The sequence below is a fragment of the Coregonus lavaretus genome (genome assembly GCF_964263955.1).
Source record: "Coregonus lavaretus genome assembly, chromosome: 22".
Classification (NCBI taxonomy): Eukaryota; Metazoa; Chordata; class Actinopteri; order Salmoniformes; family Salmonidae; genus Coregonus; species Coregonus lavaretus.
In genome coordinates this window covers 2,516,042-2,536,246 of record NC_140009.1, presented here as the reverse complement: position 1 = coordinate 2,536,246, position 20,205 = coordinate 2,516,042, and the positions used below count along the sequence as shown (strand labels likewise).

Genomic DNA, 20,205 nt, shown 5'->3' with positions numbered 1-20,205 from the left:
TTTCACAATTCCTGACATTTAATCCTAGTAAAAACTCCCTGTCTTAGGTCAGTTAGGATCACCACTTTATTTTAAAAATGTGAAATGTCAGAATAATAGTAGAGAGAATGATTTATTTCAGCTTTTATTTCTTTCATCACATTCCCAGTGGGTCGGAAGTTTACATACACTCAATTAGTATTTGGTAGCATTGCCTTTAAATTGTTTAACTTGGGTGAAACGTTTCGAGTAGCCTTCCACAAGCTTCCCACAATAAGTTGGGTGAATTTTGGCCCATTCCTCCTGACAGAGCTGGTGTAACTGAGTCAAGTTTGTAGGCCTCCTTGCTCACACACGCTTTTTCAGTTCTGCCCACAAATTATCTATAGGATTGAGGTCAGGGCTTTGTGATGGCCACTATTTTTGTTTCATCAGACCAGAGGACATTTCTCCAAAAAGTACGATCTTTGTCCCCATGTGCAGTTGCAAACCGTAGTCTGGCTTTTTTATGGCGGTTTTGGAGCAGTGGCTTCTTCCTTTCTGAGCGGCCTTTCAGGTTATGTCGATATAGGACTTGTTATACTGTGGATATAGATACTTTTGTACCTGTTTACTCCAGCATCTGCACAAGGTCTTTTGCTGTTGTTCTGGGATTGATTTGCACTTTTCGCACCAAAGTACGTTCATCTCTAGGAGACAGAACGCGTCTCCTTCCTGAGCGGTATGACAGCTGCGTGGTCTCATGGTGTTTATACTTGCGTACTATTGTTTGTACAGATGAACGTGGTACCTTCAGGCGTTTGGAAATTGCTCCAGACTTGTGGAGGTCTACAATAGTTTTTCTGAGGTCTTGGCTGATTTCTTTTGATTTTCCCATGATGTCAAGCAAAGAGGCACTGAGTTTGAAGGTAGGCCTTGAAATCCACAGGTACACCTCAAATGGACTAAAATGATGTCAATAGCCTATCAGAAGCGTCTAAAGCCATTACATCCTTTTCTGGAATTTTCCAAGCTGTTTAAAGGCACAGTCAACTTAGTGTATGTAGTTTGTTAACAATACATTTGTGGAGTGGTTGAAAAACAAGTTTTAATGACTCCAACCTAAGTGTATGTAATCTTCCGACTTCAACTGTAGGAAGTAACTGAGAAATCAGGGGAGAAGGGCCTTGGTCAGGGAGTTTGCCAAAAGGCACCTAAAGACTGTCAGACCATGAGAAACAAGATTCTCTGGTCTGATGAAACCAAGATTGAACTCTTTGGCCTGAATGCGTCACGTCTGGAGGAAACCTGGCACCATCCCTACGGTGAAGCATGGTGGTGGCAGCATCATGCTGTGGGGATGTTTTTTAGCGGCAGACCCTGGGAGACTAGTCAGGATCAAGGGAAAGATGAACGGAGCAAAGTACAGAGAGATCCTTGATGAAAACCTGCTCCAGAGCGCTCAGGACCTCAGACTGGGGCGAAGGTTCACCTTCCAACAGGACAACGACCCTAAGCAAAGACCCTCTGGCTTCGGGACAAGTCTATGAATGTCCTTGAGTGGCCCAGCCAGAGCCTGGACTTGAACCCTATCGAACATCTCTGGAGAGACCCGAAATACCTGTGCAGCGATCCTCCCCATCCAACCTGACAGAACTTGAGAGGATCTGCAGAGAAGAATGGGAGAAACTCCCCAAATACAGGTGTGCCAAGCTTGTAGCGTCATACCCAAGAAGACTCGAGGCTGTAATCGCAGCCAAAGGTGCTTCAACAAAGTACTGAGTAAAGGGTCTGAATACTAATGTAAATGTGATATTTCCGTTTTTATTATTTAATACCTTTACTAAAATAAAAATAAATAAAAATAAAGCAGTTTTTGCTTTGTCAGTATGGGGTATTGTGTGTAGATTGATGAGAAGAAAAAAAACAATTTAATCAATTTTAGAATAACATAACTAAATGTGGAAAAAGTCAAGGGGTCTGAATACTTTCCGAATGCACTGTAACTTATTTTGAACGAAAGAAGGAACGGAAAGAGGAAAGAGTGAGCCCTATCCCTATCCCTGCTGCTGTTGCCTATTTGAGTGTTTGTTTAATATCCTACTGATAATATAATAATAATAATATAATACAAAGCGATTTACAGTCATGTGTGCATAATTTTTTTTGTGTATGGGTGGTCCCGGGGATCGAACCCACTACCCTGGCGTTATTTCTGTTAATAAAATAATGATAAAAAATAAGCTTTCAAAATGTAGCTTAATGATGTAAACACAAATGTATTAACACTTAGGCATGCTTTACGCTTTCATTCCCTATATATACAGTGGGGGAAAAAAGTATTTAGTCAGCCACCAATTGTGCAAGTGTAATTTTCATCATAGGTACACGTCAACTATGACAGAAAAATTGAGAAAATAAAATCCAGAAAATCACATTGTAGGATTTTTTATGAATTTATTTGCAAATTATGGTGGAAAATAAGTATTTGGTCACCTACAAACAAGCAAGATTTCTGGCTCTCACAGACCTGTAACTTCTTCTTTAAGAGGCTCCTCTGTCCTCCACTCGTTACCTGTATTAATGGCACCTGTTTGAACTTGTTATCAGTATAAAAGACACCTGTCCACAACCTCAAACAGTCACACTCCAAACACCACTATAGCCAAGACCAAAGAGCTGTCAAAGGACACCAGAAACAAAATTGTAGACATGCACCAGGCTGGGAAGACTGAATCTGCAATAGGTAAGCAGCTTGGTTTGAAGAAATCAACTGTGGGAGCAATTATTAGGAAATGGAAGACATACAAGACCACTGATAATCTCCCTCGATCTGGGGCTCCACGCAAGATCTCACCCCGTGGGGTCAAAATGATCACAAGAACGGTGAGCAAAAATCCCAGAACCACACAGGGGGACCTAGTGAATGACCTGCAGAGAGCTGGGACCAAAGTAACAAAGCCTACCATCAGTAACATACTATGCCGCCAGGGACTCAAATCTTGCAGTGCCAGATGTGTCCCCCTGCTTAAGCCAGTACATGTCCAGGCCCGTCTGAAGTTTGCTAGAGTGCATTTGGATGATCCAGAAGAGGATTGGGAGAATGTCATGTGGTCAGATGAAACCAAAATATAACTTTTTGGTAAAAACTCAACTCGTCGTGTTTGGAGGAAAAAGAATGCTGAGTTGCATCCAAAGAACACCATACCTACTGTGAAGCATGGGGGTGGAAACATCATGTTTTTCTGCAAAGGGACCAGGACGACTGATCCGTGTAAAGGAAAGAATGAATGGGGCCATGTATCGTGAGATTTTGAGTGAAAACCTCCTTCCATCAGCAAGGGCATTGAAGATGAAAGGTGGCTGGGTCTTTCAGCATGACAATGATCCCAAACACACCGCCCGGGCAACGAAGGAGTGGCTTCGTAAGAAGCATTTCAAGGTCCTGGAGTGGCCTAGCCAGTCTCCAGATCTCAACCCCATAGAAAATCTATGGAGGGAGTTGAAAGTCTGTGTTGCCCAGCGACAGCCCCAAAACATCACTGCTCTAGAGGAGATCTGCATGGAGGAATGGGCCAAAATACCAGCAGCAGTGTGTGAAAACCTTGTGAAGACTTACAGAAAACGTTTGACCTGTGTCATTGCCAACAAAGGGTATATAACAAAGTTTTGTTATTGACCAAATACTTATTTATTTTCCACCATAATTTGCAAATAAATTCATTAAAAATCCTACAATGTGATTTTCTGGATTTTTTTTTCTCATTTTGTCTGTCATAGTTGACGTGTACCTATGATGAAAATTACAGGCCTCTCTCATCTTTTTAAGTGGGAGAACTTGCACAATTGGTGGCTGACTAAATACTTTTTTTCCTCCCACTGTATATATAATGGATATGAACTGGGTGGGTTGAGATGTATTAAATATAAAAGCACTGAACCTCTCTAAAAGCTTCACATACAAAAGTTTTACTTGAACCTAAAATGGTTCTCAATTAGATGACTAAGAAAAGCTCATCCCTTGTTTAAAAATTGCCTTTTTATCTTTGTGCAGATTTCCATTTCTCATTGTCTATTAATTGAAAATGAAACCTTGTTCAAAATATCTCTCTTTTTCAAGCAAGCAATGCAGAGCTGCTTACAATTTAAATTTTCATCACCAGAAAAAAATAGAAAACATATTACAACAAATGGTATGGTTGAACCCAAATGTGCTGTTGATAAAATACCTGTATTTATGGAAAATATGTTTGAAAAGGGTATTTTAGTTTTTAAATGATATTGTAAATTGGAATGGTAGAGTTGTGTCTTTCATGGAGCTATCGGAATCGCATGGGAAGGTCTGCTCAATCCAAGATAACAACCAATTGATTACAGCATTACCCCAAACATGGAGGAGGCAGGTGGCAGAGGGAGGAGGTAGGGAACTGGTCTGTCTGCCCAATATAAAGGATCAAGGGAGGAGGCAGGGAACTGGTCTGTCTGCCCAATATAAAGGATCAAGGGAGGAGGTAGGGAACTGGTCTGTCTGCCCAATATAAAGGATCAAGGGAAGAGGTAGGGAACTGGTCTGTCTGCCCAATATAAAGGATCAAGGGAGGAGGTAGGGAACTGGTCTGTCTGCCCAATATAAAGGATCAAGGGAGGAGGCAGGGAACTGGTCTGTCTGCCCAATATAAAGGATCAAGGGAGGAGGTAGGGAACTGGTCTGTCTGCCCAATATAAAGGATCAAGGGAGGAGGTAGGGAACTGGTCTGTCTGCCCAATATAAAGGATCAAGGGAGGAGGTAGGGAACTGGTCTGTCTGCCCAATATAAAGGATCAAGGGAGGAGGTAGGGAACTGGTCTGTCTGCCCAATATAAAGGATCAAGGGAGGATGTAGGGAACTGGTCTGTCTGCCCAATATAAAGGATCAAGGGAGGAGGTAGGGAACTGGTCTGTCTGCCCAATATAAAGGATCAAGGGAGGAGGTAGGGAACTGGTCTGTCTGCCCAATATAAAGGATCAAGGGAGGATGTAGGGAACTGGTCTGTCTGCCCAATATAAAGGATCAAGGGAGGAGGTAGGGAACTGGTCTGTCTGCCCAATATAAAGGATCAAGGGAGGAGGTAGGGAACTGGTCTGTCTGCCCAATATAAAGGATCAAGGGAGGAGGTAGGGAACTGGTCTGTCTGCCCAATATAAAGGATCAAGGGAGGAGGCAGGGAACTGGTCTGTCAGCCCAATATAAAGGATCAAACTGGCGGAGGAATAAAAATATCATAAATAGGAAAGTATACCAGTTTCATTTGAGGACCAGGATGTTGACAGCTGTGCCATACAGATAGCAACATAGTTGGGAAGAGATTTTTTATGTATCGATTACAGGGTGTATGAGTTGATGACTCCCGAGTGGCGCAGTGGTCTAAGACACTGCATCGCAATGCAGGCTGTGCCACTAGAGATCCTGGTTCAAATCCAGGCTCTGTCGCAGCCGGCCGCAACCGGGAGACCCATTGGGCGGCGCACAATTGGGCGGGGGATAGAATGACGGTCAAAGATAAAAAACCCATTTGGGGAGTGGAGGGGGAGGTTTTTCGGGGGTGGACTGTCTTAGATGGTTGAGTGTCAGCTCTCGGGGGAACTGTGGGGGGGTGGGGTTTCTTGGATGGTTGGTGGCCTGGCGTTTGGGAGCAGCTTGGGCCGGTAGCCGAGAGGTCGCTAGTCCGCGTTCCGATCTGACTTGGTGGGAGATCTGTCGATGTGCCCTTGGGCGGGGCACTTGCCCCTGGTTGATCCTGTGGGTCGCTCCGGATGGGAGCGTCTGCTAGATGACTGTAATGTAAATGTTGAGCGGCTTCACTGCAGGTAGATTGTATGTTTTTAAATTATCACTAACAGCTAAAACAAATAAAACATTAAAGACGTGTTTAAACCATACATTTCCTTTTTATTTGTACATTTTTAAAACAATACAATTCAAAAAGTCCAGCATTGCAATTACATGTAACATTCCACAGGGCTGTGAATAGTGCAGCTTGTCTCTGAGCTGGAGGATGAATGGTTCTTCACCTGACTCTGTCTGCTGGAGGTCCTGCATGTTGGATCCAACCTTTAAAAGTAACAACAAAGAAAGTTAGCGGGTCTGTTAGAAAATGCCTTTGTCTCACCATCTGGATAAGGGTATTTCTGTGCTGCACCAGAAATACTCTTAATGGGAAAATGATATTGTTATATTCCTCTTTAATATATACATTTCATGACATGACTATGTGGCTGTATCTAGGGAGATTTTTATTTAGCTGAGCCTGCTAGCTAGCTGTGAAGTCACCGAAATTATTTGAAATAATGATTCAGGTAGCTACGGCATGTAATCTAACTTGAACATTTAACTACTACAAACTAATTTAAATTACAATAAATAAATGTTAACTCACTTGTTTTTCGCCGTCCATGTAGCAACTGCAAATTGCCCCTTTTCACTTTCTTACCTTGGTCTTTTAGACTCCTCTAATCTGTCAGAAGGCCCAGAGTTAGAGGCTGTCGGCAGGACAAGGAGAGGCCACAGAGGGAGGCCCAAGGTGAGGCTTGTACGTGCATAAAAAAAAATAATGTATTCATAGTTGTTTTCTGTGTCCATCAATTCATGTAATTTCCTCTCTAATAATTTGGCGTGTTTATAATTGCCCTGTCAATCCCAGAGCGATGGTGGCATCTTTCTGTCCTGTAACTCGCTCTCCTTCTAGCAGCAGGACCAGCGTTGCTATACTGTAGACCTAGAGAGAGGTTCTACAGGGTTTGGCTTCAGTCTGCGGGGGGGCAGTGAGTACAACATGGGTCTGTATGTCCTGGGACTGATGGAGGGAGGGCCTGCCTCACGCAGCCACAAGATACAGGTGAGACAGGCAGCTGGGTGTGTGTGTGTGTGTTGTTGTTGTTGTTGTTGTTGTTGTGTAACCTGTATTGTATTGTTGCTGTGTAGGTGAGTGACCAGATGGTGGAGATAAATGGTGACAGTACCACAGGAATGACCCACAGCCAGGCCATAGAGCAGATAAGAAGAGGAGGACATCGTATACACCTGGTACTGAAGAAAGGAAACGGATACGTCCCAGACTATGGTAAGAGACAGGGAGGGGAGGATACGTCCCAGACTATGGTAAGAGACAGGGAGGGGAGGATACGTCCCAGACTATGGTAAGAGACAGGGAGGGGAGGATACGTCCCAGACTATGGTAACAGACAGGGAGGGGAGGAAGGATACGTCCCAGACTATGGTAACAGACAGAGAGGGGAGGATACGTCCCAGACTATGGTAAGAGACAGGGAGGGGAGGATACGTCCCAGACTATGGTAACAGACAGGGAGGGGGAGGATACGTCCCAGACTATGGTAACAGACAGGGAGGGGGAGGAAGGATACGTCCCAGACTATGGTAACAGACAGGGAGGGGAGGATACGTCCCAGACTATGGTAACAGACAGGGAGGGGAGGATACGTCCCAGACTATGGTAAGAGACAGGGAGGGGAGGATACGTCCCAGACTATGGTAAGAGACAGGGAGGGGAGGATACGTCCCAGACTATGGTAAGAGACAGTGAGGGGAGGATACGTCCCAGACTATGGTAACAGACAGGGAGGGGAGGATACGTCCCAGACTATGGTAAGAGACAGGGAGGGGAGGATACGTCCCAGACTATGGTAAGAGACAGGGAGGGGAGGATACGTCCCAGACTATGGTAAGAGACAGGGAGGGGAGGATATGTCCCAGACTATGGTAAGAGACAGGGAGGGGAGGATACGTCCCAGACTATGGTAACAGACAGAGAGTGGAGGAAGGATACGTCCCAGACTATGGTAACAGACAGGGAGGGGAGGATACATCCCAGACTACGGTAAGAGACAGGGAGGGGAGGATACGTCCCAGACTATGGTAAGAGACAGGGAGGGGAGGATACGTCCCAGACTATGGTAACAGACAGGGAGGGGAGGATACGTCCCAGACTATGGTAACAGACAGGGTGGGGGAGGATACGTCCCAGACTATGGTAAGAGACAGGGAGGGGAGGATACGTCTCAGACTATGGTAACAGACAGGGAGGGGAGGATACGTCCCAGACTATGGTAAGAGACAGGGAGGGGAGGATACGTCCCAGACTATGGTAAGAGACAGGGAGGGGAGGATACGTCCCAGACTATGGTAAGAGACAGAGAGGGGAGGATACGTCCCAGACTATGGTAACAGACAGAGAGGGGATGATACGTCCCAGACTATGGTAACAGACAGAGAGGGGAGGATACGTCCCAGACTATGGTAACAGACAGAGAGGGGAGGATACGTCCCAGACTATGGTAACAGACAGGGATGGGAGGATACGTCCCAGACTATGGTAAGAGACAGGGAGGGGAGGATACGTCCCAGACTATGGTAACAGACAGAGAGGGGAGGATACGTCCCAGACTATGGTAACAGACAGGGAGGGGAGGATACGTCCCAGACTATGGTAACAGACAGGGAGGGGAGGATACATCCCAGACTATGGTAAGAGACAGGGAGGGGAGGATACGTCCCAGACTATGGTAAGAGACAGGGAGGGGAGGATACATCCCAGACTATGGTAAGAGACAGGGAGGGGAGGATACGTCCCAGACTATGGTAAGAGACAGGGAGGGGAGGATACGTCCCAGACTATGGTAACAGACAGAGAGGGGAGGAAGGATACGTCCCAGACTATGGTAACAGACAGGGAGGGGAGGATACGTCCCAGACTATGGTAAGAGACAGGGAGGGGAGGAAGGATACGTCCCAGTCTATGGTAAGAGACAGGGAGGGGAGGATACGTCCCAGACTATGGTAAGAGACAGGGAGGGGAGGATACGTCCCAGACTATGGTAAGAGACAGGGAGGGGAGGATACGTCCCAGACTATGGTAACAGACAGGGTGGGGGAGGATACGTCCCAGACTATGGTAAGAGACAGGGAGGGGAGGATACGTCCCAGACTATGGTAACAGACAGGGAGGGGAGGATACGTCCCAGACTATGGTAACAGACAGGGTGGGGGAGGATACGTCCCAGAATATGGTAAGAGACAGGGAGGGGAGGATACGTCTCAGACTATGGTAACAGACAGGGAGGGGAGGATACGTCCCAGACTATGGTAAGAGACAGGGAGGGGAGGATACGTCCCAGACTATGGTAACAGACAGGGAGGGGAGGATACGTCCCAGACTATGGTAAGAGACAGGGAGGGGAGGATACGTCCCAGACTATGGTAACAGACAGAGAGGGGAGGATACGTCCCAGACTATGGTAACAGACAGAGAGGGGAGGATACGTCCCAGACTATGGTAACAGACAGAGAGGGGAGGATACGTCCCAGACTATGGTAACAGACAGGGAGGGGAGGATACGTCCCAGACTATGGTAAGAGACAGGGAGGGGAGGATACGTCCCAGACTATGGTAACAGACAGAGAGGGGAGGATACGTCCCAGACTATGATAACAGACAGGGAGGGGAGGAAGGATACGTCCCAGACTATGATAACAGACAGGGAGGGGGAGGAAGGATACGTCCCAGACTATAGTAACAGACAGGGAGGGGAGGATACGTCCCAGACTATGGTAACAGACAGGGAGGGGGACGAAGGATACGTCCCAGACTATGTAACAGAAAGGGAGGGGAGGAAGGATATGTCCCAGACTATGGTAACAGACAGGGAGGGGAGGATACGTCCCAGACTATGGTAAGAGACTGGGAGGGGAGGATACGTCCCAGACTATGGTAACAGACAGGGAGGGGAGGATACATCCCAGACTATGGTAAGAGACTGGGAGGGGAGGATACGTCCCAGACTATGGTAACAGACAGGGAGGGGAGGATATGTCCCAGACTATGGTAACAGACAGAGAGGGGAGGATACGTCCCAGACTATGGTAACAGACAGGGAGGGGAGGATACGTCCCAGACTATGGTAACAGACAGGGAGGGGAGGAAGGATACGTCCCAGACTATGGTAACAGACAGGGAGGGGAAGGAAGGATACGTCCCAGACTATGGTAACAGACAGGGAGGGGAGGATACGTCCCAGACTATGGTAAGACAGGGAGGGGAGGAAGGATACGTTCCAGACTATGATAACAGACAGGGAGGGGAGGATACGTCCCAGACTATGGTAACAGACAGGGAGGGGAGGAAGGATACGTCCCAGACTATGGTAACAGACAGGGAGGGGGAGGAAGGATACGTCCCAGACTATAGTAAGAGACGGGGAGGGGAGGATACGTCCCAGACTATGGTAAGAGACAGGGAGGGGAGGATACGTCCCAGACTATGGTAACAGACAGGGAGGGGAGGATACGTCCCAGACTATGGTAACAGACAGGGTGGGGGAGGATACGTCCCAGACTATGGTAAGAGACAGGGAGGGGAGGATACGTCTCAGACTATGGTAACAGACAGGGAGGGGAGGATACGTCCCAGACTATGGTAAGAGACAGGGAGGGGAGGATACGTCCCAGACTATGGTAAGAGACAGGGAGGGGAGGATACGTCCCAGACTATGGTAAGAGACAGAGAGGGGAGGATACGTCCCAGACTATGGTAACAGACAGAGAGGGGATGATACGTCCCAGACTATGGTAACAGACAGAGAGGGGAGGATACGTCCCAGACTATGGTAACAGACAGAGAGGGGAGGATACGTCCCAGACTATGGTAACAGACAGGGATGGGAGGATACGTCCCAGACTATGGTAAGAGACAGGGAGGGGAGGATACGTCCCAGACTATGGTAACAGACAGAGAGGGGAGGATACGTCCCAGACTATGGTAACAGACAGGGAGGGGAGGATACATCCCAGACTATGGTAAGAGACAGGGAGGGGAGGATACGTCCCAGACTATGGTAAGAGACAGGGAGGGGAGGATACATCCCAGACTATGGTAAGAGACAGGGAGGGGAGGATACGTCCCAGACTATGGTAAGAGACAGGGAGGGGAGGATACGTCCCAGACTATGGTAACAGACAGAGAGGGGAGGAAGGATACGTCCCAGACTATGGTAACAGACAGGGAGGGGAGGATACGTCCCAGACTATGGTAAGAGACAGGGAGGGGAGGAAGGATACGTCCCAGTCTATGGTAAGAGACAGGGAGGGGAGGATACGTCCCAGACTATGGTAAGAGACAGGGAGGGGAGGATACGTCCCAGACTATGGTAAGAGACAGGGAGGGGAGGATACGTCCCAGACTATGGTAACAGACAGGGTGGGGGAGGATACGTCCCAGACTATGGTAAGAGACAGGGAGGGGAGGATACGTCCCAGACTATGGTAACAGACAGGGAGGGGAGGATACGTCCCAGACTATGGTAACAGACAGGGTGGGGGAGGATACGTCCCAGAATATGGTAAGAGACAGGGAGGGGAGGATACGTCTCAGACTATGGTAACAGACAGGGAGGGGAGGATACGTCCCAGACTATGGTAAGAGACAGGGAGGGGAGGATACGTCCCAGACTATGGTAACAGACAGGGAGGGGAGGATACGTCCCAGACTATGGTAAGAGACAGGGAGGGGAGGATACGTCCCAGACTATGGTAACAGACAGAGAGGGGAGGATACGTCCCAGACTATGGTAACAGACAGAGAGGGGAGGATACGTCCCAGACTATGGTAACAGACAGAGAGGGGAGGATACGTCCCAGACTATGGTAACAGACAGGGAGGGGAGGATACGTCCCAGACTATGGTAAGAGACAGGGAGGGGAGGATACGTCCCAGACTATGGTAACAGACAGAGAGGGGAGGATACGTCCCAGACTATGATAACAGACAGGGAGGGGAGGAAGGATACGTCCCAGACTATGATAACAGACAGGGAGGGGGAGGAAGGATACGTCCCAGACTATAGTAACAGACAGGGAGGGGAGGATACGTCCCAGACTATGGTAACAGACAGGGAGGGGGACGAAGGATACGTCCCAGACTATGTAACAGAAAGGGAGGGGAGGAAGGATATGTCCCAGACTATGGTAACAGACAGGGAGGGGAGGATACGTCCCAGACTATGGTAAGAGACTGGGAGGGGAGGATACGTCCCAGACTATGGTAACAGACAGGGAGGGGAGGATACATCCCAGACTATGGTAAGAGACTGGGAGGGGAGGATACGTCCCAGACTATGGTAACAGACAGGGAGGGGAGGATATGTCCCAGACTATGGTAACAGACAGAGAGGGGAGGATACGTCCCAGACTATGGTAACAGACAGGGAGGGGAGGATACGTCCCAGACTATGGTAACAGACAGGGAGGGGAGGAAGGATACGTCCCAGACTATGGTAACAGACAGGGAGGGGAAGGAAGGATACGTCCCAGACTATGGTAACAGACAGGGAGGGGAGGATACGTCCCAGACTATGGTAAGACAGGGAGGGGAGGAAGGATACGTTCCAGACTATGATAACAGACAGGGAGGGGAGGATACGTCCCAGACTATGGTAACAGACAGGGAGGGGAGGAAGGATACGTCCCAGACTATGGTAACAGACAGGGAGGGGGAGGAAGGATACGTCCCAGACTATAGTAAGAGACGGGGAGGGGAGGATACGTCCCAGACTATGGTAAGAGACAGGGAGGGGAGGATACGTCCCAGACTATGGTAACAGACAGGGAGGGGAGGATATGTCCCAGACTATGTTAAGAGACAGGGAGGGGAGGATACGTCCCAGACTATGGTAACAGACAGGGAGGGGAGGATACGCCCCAGACTATGGTAACAGACAGGGAGGGGAGGAAGGATCCGTCCCAGACTATGGTAAGAGACAGGGAGGGGAGGATACGTCCCAGACTATGGTAACAGACAGGGAGGGGAGGATACGTCCCAGACTATGGTAACAGACAGGGAGGGGAGGAAGGATACGTCCCAGACTATGGTAACAGACAGGGAGGGGAGGATACGTCCCAGACTATGGTAACAGACAGGGAGGGGAGGAAGGATACGTCCCAGACTATGGTAACAGACAGGGAGGGGGAGGAAGGATACGTCCCAGACTATGGTAAGGGACAGGGAGGGGAGGATACGTCCCAGGCTATGGTAACAGACAGGGAGGGGAGGATACGTCCCAGACTATGGTAACAGACAGGGAGGGGGAGGAAGGATACGTCCCAGACTATGGTAACAGACAGGGAGGGGAGGAAGGATACGTCCCAGACTATAGTAACAGACAGGGAGGGGGAGGATACGTCCCAGACTATGGTAAGAGACAGGGAGGGGAGGATACGTCCCAGACTATGGTAACAGACAGGGAGGGGGAGGATACGTCCCAGACTATGATAACAGACAGGGAGGGGAGGAAGGATATGTCCCAGACTATGATAACAGACAGGGAGGGGAGGATACGTCCCAGACTATGGTAACAGACAGGGAGGGGAGGATACGTCCCAGGCTATGGTAACAGACAGGGAGGGGAGGATACTTCCCAGGCTATGGTAACAGACAGGGAGGGGAGGATACGTCCCAGACTATGGTAACAGACAGGGAGGGGGAGGAAGGATACGTCCCAGACTATGGTAACAGACAGGGAGGGGAGGAAGGATACGTCCCAGACTATAGTAACAGACAGGGAGGGGGAGGATACGTCCCAGACTATGGTAAGAGACAGGGAGGGGAGGATACGTCCCAGACTATGGTAACAGACAGGGAGGGGGAGGATACGTCCCAGACTAAGATAACAGACAGGGAGGGGAGGAAGGATACGTCCCAGACTATGATAACAGACAGGGAGGGGAGGATACGTCCCAGACTATGGTAAGAGACAGGGAGGGGAGGATACGTCCCAGACTATGGTAACAGACAGGGAGGGGAGGATACGTCCCAGACTATGGTAAGAGACAGGGAGGGGAGGATACGTCCCAGACTATGGTAAGAGACAGAGAGGGGAGGATACGTCCCAGACTATGGTAACAGACAGGGAGGGGAGGATACGTCCCAGACTATGGTAACAGACAGGGAGGGGAGGAAGGATCCGTCCCAGACTATGGTAAGAGACAGGGAGGGGAGGATACGTCCCAGACTATGGTAACAGACAGGGAGGGGAGGATACGTCCCAGACTATGGTAACAGACAGGGAGGGGAGGATACATCCCAGACTATGGTAAGAGACTGGGAGGGGAGGATACGTCCCAGACTATGGTAACAGACAGGGAGGGGAGGATATGTCCCAGACTATGGTAACAGACAGAGAGGGGAGGATACGTCCCAGACTATGGTAACAGACAGGGAGGGGAGGATACGTCCCAGACTATGGTAACAGACAGGGAGGGGAGGAAGGATACGTCCCAGACTATGGTAACAGACAGGGAGGGGAAGGAAGGATACGTCCCAGACTATGGTAACAGACAGGGAGGGGAGGATACGTCCCAGACTATGGTAAGACAGGGAGGGGAGGAAGGATACGTTCCAGACTATGATAACAGACAGGGAGGGGAGGATACGTCCCAGACTATGGTAACAGACAGGGAGGGGAGGAAGGATACGTCCCAGACTATGGTAACAGACAGGGAGGGGGAGGAAGGATACGTCCCAGACTATAGTAAGAGACGGGGAGGGGAGGATACGTCCCAGACTATGGTAAGAGACAGGGAGGGGAGGATACGTCCCAGACTATGGTAACAGACAGGGAGGGGAGGATATGTCCCAGACTATGTTAAGAGACAGGGAGGGGAGGATACGTCCCAGACTATGGTAACAGACAGGGAGGGGAGGATACGCCCCAGACTATGGTAACAGACAGGGAGGGGAGGAAGGATCCGTCCCAGACTATGGTAAGAGACAGGGAGGGGAGGATACGTCCCAGACTATGGTAACAGACAGGGAGGGGAGGATACGTCCCAGACTATGGTAACAGACAGGGAGGGGAGGAAGGATACGTCCCAGACTATGGTAACAGACAGGGAGGGGAGGATACGTCCCAGACTATGGTAACAGACAGGGAGGGGAGGAAGGATACGTCCCAGACTATGGTAACAGACAGGGAGGGGGAGGAAGGATACGTCCCAGACTATGGTAAGGGACAGGGAGGGGAGGATACGTCCCAGGCTATGGTAACAGACAGGGAGGGGAGGATACGTCCCAGACTATGGTAACAGACAGGGAGGGGGAGGAAGGATACGTCCCAGACTATGGTAACAGACAGGGAGGGGAGGAAGGATACGTCCCAGACTATAGTAACAGACAGGGAGGGGGAGGATACGTCCCAGACTATGGTAAGAGACAGGGAGGGGAGGATACGTCCCAGACTATGGTAACAGACAGGGAGGGGGAGGATACGTCCCAGACTATGATAACAGACAGGGAGGGGAGGAAGGATATGTCCCAGACTATGATAACAGACAGGGAGGGGAGGATACGTCCCAGACTATGGTAACAGACAGGAAGGGGAGGATACGTCCCAGGCTATGGTAACAGACAGGGAGGGGAGGATACTTCCCAGGCTATGGTAACAGACAGGGAGGGGAGGATACGTCCCAGACTATGGTAACAGACAGGGAGGGGGAGGAAGGATACGTCCCAGACTATGGTAACAGACAGGGAGGGGAGGAAGGATACGTCCCAGACTATAGTAACAGACAGGGAGGGGGAGGATACGTCCCAGACTATGGTAAGAGACAGGGAGGGGAGGATACGTCCCAGACTATGGTAACAGACAGGGAGGGGGAGGATACGTCCCAGACTATGATAACAGACAGGGAGGGGAGGAAGGATACGTCCCAGACTATGATAACAGACAGGGAGGGGAGGATACGTCCCAGACTATGGTAAGAGACAGGGAGGGGAGGATACGTCCCAGACTATGGTAACAGACAGGGAGGGGAGGATACGTCCCAGACTATGGTAAGAGACAGGGAGGGGAGGATACGTCCCAGACTATGGTAACAGACAGGGAGGGGAGGATACGTCCCAGACTATGGTAAGAGACAGGGAGGGGAGGATACGTCCCAGACTATGGTAAGAGACAGAGAGGGGAGGATACGTCCCAGACTATGGTAACAGACAGGGAGGGGAGGATACGTCCCAGACTATGGTAACAGACAGGGAGGGGAGGATACGTCCCAGACTATGGTAACAGACAGGGAGGGGAGGAAGGATACGTCCCAGACTATGGTAACAGACAGGGAGGGGAGGATACGTCCCAGACTATGGTAACAGACAGGGAGGGGAGGATACGTCCCAGACTATGGTAACAGACAGGGAGGGGAGGAAGGATACGTCCCAGACTATGGTAACAGACAGGGAGGGGAGGAAGGATACGTCCCAGACTATGGTAACAGACAGGGAGGGGAGGATACGTCCCAGGCTATGGTAACAGACAGGGAGGGGAGGATACGTCCCAGGCTATGGTAACAGACAGGGAGGGGAGGATACGTCCCAGACTATGGTAACAGACAGGGAGGGGGAGGAAGGATACGTCCCAGACTATGGTAACAGACAGGGAGGGGAGGAAGGATACGTCCCAGACTATAGTAACAGACAGGGAGGGGGAGGATACGTCCCAGACTATGGTAAGAGACAGGGAGGGGAGGATACGTCCCAGACTATGGTAACAGACAGGGAGGGGGAGGATACGTCCCAGACTATGATAACAGACAGGGAGGGGAGGAAGGATACGTCCCAGACTATGATAACAGACAGGGAGGGGAGGATACGTCCCAGACTATGGTAAGAGACAGGGAGGGGAGGATACGTCCCAGACTATGGTAACAGACAGGGAGGGGAGGATACGTCCCAGACTATGGTAACAGACAGGGAGGGGAGGATACGTCCCAGACTATGGTAAGAGACAGAGAGGGGAGGATACGTCCCAGACTATGGTAACAGACAGGGAGGGGAGGATACGTCCCAGACTATGGTAACAGACAGGGAGGGGAGGAAGGATACGTCCCAGACTATGGTAACAGACAGGGAGGGGAGGAAGGATACGTCCCAGACTATGGTAAGAGACGGAGAAGCTGTCTGTGTGTCTCAGTGAAGGACATGACTATTACTAAAACATTAGCTAGCATCTAAAACCCTGATTCAGGATAGTTATTTCACTTGTTTCCTCTAACTACAGCTTTCTTTCTCAGTGCTAGGAGTCTTCCAATGGATCTTCTTTCTCAGTGCTAGGAGTCTTATTTTCCATATGTCTATGTCTATCTCTTTCCTGACCTAACATGTGGTCTCCCTCTTTCTTTCTTTTTACTGTCCCTTTCTTTCATTTTCCTCATGTCTCCATCCCTCTCCTCCCTCTCAGTGGAGCTCTCCAGCCTGTCTCTGTGTATGACCAACTCTAAGCAGGGAGAGCCTTGTTTCTATGTCATCGGCAGAACAGAGAATACGCGGTTGGTATCCCTTCCTGTTAGTCTTCCATTCTGTTTGATTTCTGTGTTCTAGAACAACTTAGCAGACCCTGTTATCCATTCTAGTATGTTGATCCCTGTGGGAATTGAACACACACCCTTGGCATTGCTAGTGCCACGCTCTTCCCAACTGAGCCAAACAGTCTGGAGCACGTGTCCTTGTTGCCCTGAGTTGCGTTACCAAGAGGTAAAAGGCAGGGTGTCTCTTATGTTCAGGGTCCAATATATAGGATCCAACAGTACACTATCACAAAGTCTAGTTGTGATAGAATTAGGGTTGCAAAATCCCGGTCTCTTTCCCCAAATTCCCTGTTTTTCCTAGAAGTATTGGTTGGAGGTTTCCCAGATTTCATGCAATTCCAAAAAATCTTCCAACCAGGATTTTGTGAAAACAGGGGAATTTGGAAAATAAACCAGAATTTTGACATCAGCCCTGTTATCTCAGTGAACCGTTACAGCACACGGATTAGGCTTGCTGAAACAAAGAGATTGGAATGAACAGACTTAGTGTTTTCTATCTCGAAGGCCACGAGGTATATGCTGTTCTGTGTTCTGTACATTTTCATCCTATCTCATCGTCACCTGTTTTGTTTTCATTACTTCAAACTTGGACAACACTGTTTGTTTGTGTTAAAATGGAAACTGGAAACTGGAAACTGGAAACTGGAAACTGGTTTCTAATTTGTGTTTTTCCCTCTAACTCTGTATAACCCCTCTCTCCTCTCTCCCCTCTCTCCCCTCTCTCTCTCTCCCATCTCTCCTCTCTCCCCTCTCTCCCCTCTCTCCCCTCTCTCCCCTCTCTCTCTCTCTGCACCCCACCCCTCTTTCTGTGTCTTTTTTTTCTTGTCTCTCTTTCTCTCTCTCTGCCCTCTCCTTCCCCCTCCCTCCCGCTCTCTCCTCTCTTCTCTCTCTTTCCCCTCTCTCCTCTCTCTCTCCCTCCTCTCTCTCCCTCCTCTCTCTCCCCTCTCTCTCTCGTCTCTCTCACCTCTCTCTCTCCTTTCTCTCTCCTCTCTCCCCTCTCTCTCCCTCCTCTCCTCTCCCTCTCTCTCTCCTCTCTCTCTCCTCTCTCTCTCCTGTCTCTCCTCTCTCTCTCTCCCATCTCTCCTCTCTCCCCTCTCTCTCTCTCCCTTCTTTCTCCTCTCTCTCTCCTCTCTCTCCTCTCTCAGACCATGATCCCAGATCAGTCTCCTTCTCCTCCTCTCTCTACCCAGAGGAGCCGGGTGTGGCTGCAGTAGATACACACTCTCTGCCAAGGAAGAGCGGAAGGATGGATAGAGGAGGAGGAGAGAGAGGGAGAGTTAAGACAGGCAGAGGAAAGGTGGTCGTCTGGAGGGGAAGGAGTAGCAGAGGAGGAGGGCGAGGTACTCCTGACACAGACCTGGATTGGTCCGAGGAGGAGGAGGAGGAGGGTCAGGTGGTCAGCCACAGAGGTCAAAGTTTAGAGGATAAGGATAACGGGAAACGCACCCAGAGTTTACCCAAGAACAGACAGGTGGAGGAAGTGGAGGAGGAGGAGGAAGAGGAGGAGGAGGAGGTGGTAGTGGAGACAGTGGAGGAGGTGAGGCACAGCAAGGCCAAACAGAGTTCAAAACAGCAGAGGAGCAGGGCAATGCAGAGCAAGAGGAGGAAGAACAGGAGAGAGAGGGGAGATGAGACAGAGGAGCTTCCCATCAGAAACACAGGTGAAGCGGGGAGGGAAGAGTGGAGGAGGGAGAGAGAGAGGGAGGTAGAGAGGGAGACGGAGGTGAAGGTGGAGGATTCTGGGCCAGCAGAGAGAGAGAGAGCTCCCCTCTCCTTCCTCATGCCGCTGCAGGATGGAGACGCTGAGCTGTCCAATGCAGAATCAGGGGCCTCAGGAGCCTCCAGGGCCAGCTTCTCTGACCAGGTCAGCCTGTCTGCAGCTAGCATCTCCGGTTCCACCGCCGGAGCCCCATCCGGGTGGGGAGACCCCAGGGACCAGAGAGGAGACCCCTGGAGCACCCAGTCATGGCGCCGGGCCAACCATGCATCCCACACCCCAGGCCCCTGGAGCAGGACACAGCCACAGAGGGCCACCTACACCGGCTCCGGTCCCTGCCCCTGGATTAAACCTAACCAGCAGAAACTATCTCAGGTTTTGGTGGGACACAGACTGACAGGAAACAGGCTGAGAGAAGGTCTTGACCTGTAGATGAGGGATAATCCTGGTTAAAGGAGGTCTTGACCTGTAGATGAGAGATAATCCTGGTTAAAGGAGGTCTTGACCTGTAGATGAGAGATAATCCTGGTTAAAGGAGGTCTTGACCTGTAGATGAGAGATAATCCTGGTTAAAGGAGGTCTTGACCTGTAGATGAGAGATAATCCTGGTTAGAGGTTTCCTGGATTTCCTGCTTATTTCCTTGTGATTCCAGAATTTGTCCAACCAGGATTTCTAGAAAACCAGGGAATTGACCTCTTATCTAGGACACTTCCCTGACCACTGCACCACCCAAACCCCCCCGTTAACCCACCTCTTGACTAGGATCCATCATCATACCCATGAGTCTACCTTCCTACCGTTGCCTGTGGAAGTCCACCATCACATTCGGTTGGTTTGCATTGGGATCTATCTATTCTATATCATAATGAGTTGTATTATCTTCAACATAATCATTGTCATCAGAACCTTTTTTATAATGGATATGCAAGTAACAACAACAGCAGCTGCATCAAACATCTCCTCGTATCGACCCTCTCTACAAACCAGACAGCAGCTAGATCAAACATCTCCTCGTATCAACCCTCTCTCTACAAACCAAAACGGAGTGTTATCGCCACCTAGAGCCTATAGTGATGTATTTTAATTATATACTAACATTATAATATATTATTCCACTTTGTTTA

General features: G+C 49.7%; 1 pseudogene across 1 annotated transcript in view; it reads left to right on the top strand.

The window, feature by feature from the left end:
- LOC311149463 (membrane-associated guanylate kinase, WW and PDZ domain-containing protein 3-like) overlaps positions 1–19,512 on the top strand; it is a 79,596-nt pseudogene extending 60,084 nt beyond the window's left edge. Inside the window, exons 13-16 of the transcript in view lie at positions 6,443–6,528; positions 6,685–6,834; positions 6,921–7,059; positions 18,509–19,512. The product of the transcript in view is annotated as a membrane-associated guanylate kinase, WW and PDZ domain-containing protein 3-like (transcript). The remainder of the gene's footprint in view (positions 1–6,442; positions 6,529–6,684; positions 6,835–6,920; positions 7,060–18,508) is intronic.
- The last annotated feature ends 693 nt before the right edge of the window (positions 19,513–20,205 follow it).